Source organism: Belonocnema kinseyi, chromosome 6 (assembly GCF_010883055.1).
Source record: "Belonocnema kinseyi isolate 2016_QV_RU_SX_M_011 chromosome 6, B_treatae_v1, whole genome shotgun sequence".
Classification (NCBI taxonomy): domain Eukaryota; kingdom Metazoa; phylum Arthropoda; class Insecta; order Hymenoptera; family Cynipidae; genus Belonocnema; species Belonocnema kinseyi.
In genome coordinates, this window is record NC_046662.1 from 50265733 (window position 1) to 50269392 (window position 3660).

A 3660-nucleotide genomic window follows, 5' to 3' on the forward strand; every position below is an offset into this window, starting at 1 on the left:
CTTCTAGTACTGTAATTTTTCAAGAACGTGCCGCTAGCTCAGTGTTATATTATGCTAGACTATCATGTGCGCGCACACGTGCGCGCTAAGTTTCGTCTTTATTTTCATCATTAATCCAATTTTCGAATAATTATTTATTTGTGTTTCATTTCTAAAAATTTTAAATATTATTAATAACTGAGTGTGTGCTGCTGGTGTAAAGGGCTCTAAATTGAGATCATTCAAGGAGAAATTAGGGCTTTAGATTGCATTTCCTGCAAATTTCCATTAAAATGTCATATTATTTTTATTCTTTTTTTTTTAATTAAAGTCTTTTTTATTTTGATTAACTTAGAGATTTTACATTTCGATCTTTATGTATAATGATTCATTCGAAAGAAAGTCACCTCCATCTTGGTAGTAATGTAGTATCATTAATCAAATTTTCGAATAATTATTTATTTGTTTTTCATTTCTGAAAATTTTAAGTATTATTTATAACCTTTTACAACAAATTAAAAAAGTACATGGAAATATAATTTTAAAAATTAAATTCAAACATTAATTCCACAAAATGAAAATTATTTGAAAAAATCATATAATTGTAACAGAGACAGGTTAACTGTAAATAAAATTTCATGATAAATATTATATCATATATTCAGTCACATCACTTTAAAATAAACAACGTAATTTTTTGTTAATTAGAGAAAAATTAACATTCTGTCTTTAGGTGATATAATATTTAAAAGAAACTATTCAGTTAATAATTAATTAATCAGTTCATAACATAAAAAGCATTATTGACTTATTATCAGTGAATCATTTAAATAATTTTTACACTATATATTTCTTTTAATTTGATTTATTTATAACATTTTAAATTAAAACTTAAAAAAACTTGAAACTCTAAACATAATGTAATTAGAAAGGAGATATTTTAAACATTCACAACGTTTTATTATGCAAATTATGGCCGATATTCAATTACATAAGCGTAAAGTAAATAATCAATTCATATTACTTAATTAAAAGAAATTTCAATTCAATCTTTGTGTAATTTAAGATTGCAAAAAACATCAGCCAATAATTAATTAATATGTTCATAACGTGAAAAGCGTTAAACTATCACTTTCATCTAGAAATTAAAATCATTTTTGTTCTACATTGTTTTCATTTTGACTTTTATTTCTGAAATTTTGATTTATTAGAATGCCTTTATAACAGTTTAAGGAAAAAGTAGAACACACTTATATATAAATTCAAAAATTAAATGCAGGTCTCCATTTTTCAAACAACAGATTCGCTTGAAAAATTATGTAATTCAAGTAGGGGTGTTTTAATACAAATAAACTTGAAAAAATGATTAAACGGATAATTAATTGATTATTTCACAATATGAAAAGCATAAGTTTTTATAAAATCAGTTAATAATTAGTTAATCAAAACACAACGTAAAAAGCCTTATAGAATCATTTTCATTCAAACATTTAAAAAAAAGTCTACATTATATATTTTTTAAATTTGAAAATGCATTTCTATATATTTAATTTATTAATAAGCTTTAAAACTAATTTAAAAAAAATGATACATCTTTTTTTGTCTTATAATTTTTGAAATTAAATTTAGATACTAATTTCACTTCAAAAGCATTATGAAACTCATATAATTGTAATAGAGTTATTCTAAAGAAAAAAGAAACTTTTCTTGTAAAAGTAATAGCTACTTAATTTAAAACATCTTAAATTGAATCTTTGATGTAATTCAATATTATGGTCGAAATTAATCAGCTAAAATGTAATTAAATAGTTCATAAGCTAAAATGCCCCAAACAATTATTTTCATTGAAAAAATCAAATTATTTAAGTATTCAATCATTTCGAAACAAAAAAGCATTACAGAATTATTTAACATAGAAAATTCCAATAATTTAAAGCTCTAAAAAATTATTTTCATTGAAACATTCAAATAATTCTGAATTTATATATATTTTTTAATTTAAACTTGTTCCTGTTAAAACTTAATTAACTATAAGCTTTCAAATAATTCCAAAAATATCAATTTTAGCAGAATTGAATTCAGAAAAAAATTATTGTAATTAAGATATTTCAAACAAAATATAAATTTTTATTATAAAAATGACAGCCAATATTTAATTAAATAACGTTAATGCAAGTAATCAATTTATGTTACTTCATCGAAAACAAATTATATTCAGTTGAAGAAAAATCAGTCTAGTTAGTTCATCAGCTTATAATGTAAAAAGCAATAAAAAATTATTTGCATTGGAACATCAGAATAATTTTTACCGTATATTTTGCTGAAATTTTTAAGGATTAATAATGTTTTACAATCATTCCATACAAAATTTAATACTTTTATTATACAAATCATATCCCATAATAAATATGAGGAGTCTTAGTTCGAAATGTCCTTTGACTGATAGAGTGAAAGTAATTTCAAAATTTATTGAAGGAATTTTTTTGTAAATTTTTGTCTGATGCGTAGTGCGTATCTGACTTCGCTAATTTCGAGCATTTCGTTTAGCGAGCGAATTTTGCGCAACAAAAAACTTCGAGCCAAAATGTTGTTTAAAACAGTACAAAAAAGTTTTATGGAAAATTTTAGCCCAATCCGATTGATATTCTAAAAATTATTAACGTCTAAAGTCAATAGCGGCTACGTGACTTGCGCGCGGGCTGTACCGGGAGTCTCAGATCCGATTATAATACAGTTCACCGACACGCCAAAAATAAAAACTAATCAAGTAATCATGTATTATCAAAGTATTATGCATAAATATATAATAGTGCATAATGTAAATTAATTTCTTTTCTCAATATTATGTACAATAGAATGGTTCTATTTTTGAGACGAACTGTGCCAAAGTAAAGCAAAACATAAACATCTAAGAGATCCAACGGATTCTTAATTGCGTAAATTTTTCAATCCTTCTAATGCGTGAAATTGAAAAAAGTGAACGATTGAGAAAGTACATTTGTTTTGCATTCCTGTTCCAATAAAGTGTCATTATTTTTTGGCGTAAGATTAATATTTTGAACACAATATTAAATAAATAAATTAGTTTTCATTATGCACAATTATTTATTTATACATTAGACTTCAATACTACCTCATTACATGATGAGTTTTTATTTTTGTTGCCGGTAAACTGTATTATAATTCGGATCTGAGACTCAGGCTACAGCCTACGCGCAAGTCGCCTAGACGCTATCGAATTGAGACGTTAATAATTTCTTGTATATAAATTCGATTGGGCTAAAATTGTCCAGAAAACTTCTTTGTACTTTTATTAACAACTTTCTCGCTCGAAGTTTTTTGTTTTTTAAAATTTGATCAATAAACAAAACGCTGGAAGTTAAAGAAGTCCGATAAGCGCCACGTATTAGAAAAAAATTACAATAATTTGTTTTAAATAAATGTTTGCATTTCTTTTACTCCATCAGTCAAAGAACATTTCGAACAACATTCCTTGAAAATTTTATTGAAAAATCGGAAAAACTGACTGACTGAGCGCGAGTTAAAGTGAAAAACGAATTAAAATAATTTTTTTTTAAAACCAGTTTTTTGGCTTTAATTAGAAAAATAAAAAAGCTACAGCTTTTTGCCTGAAGAAAAAAAAAATGCGGAAGGAAATTCTACATCTAGGTGTCGTTTTTA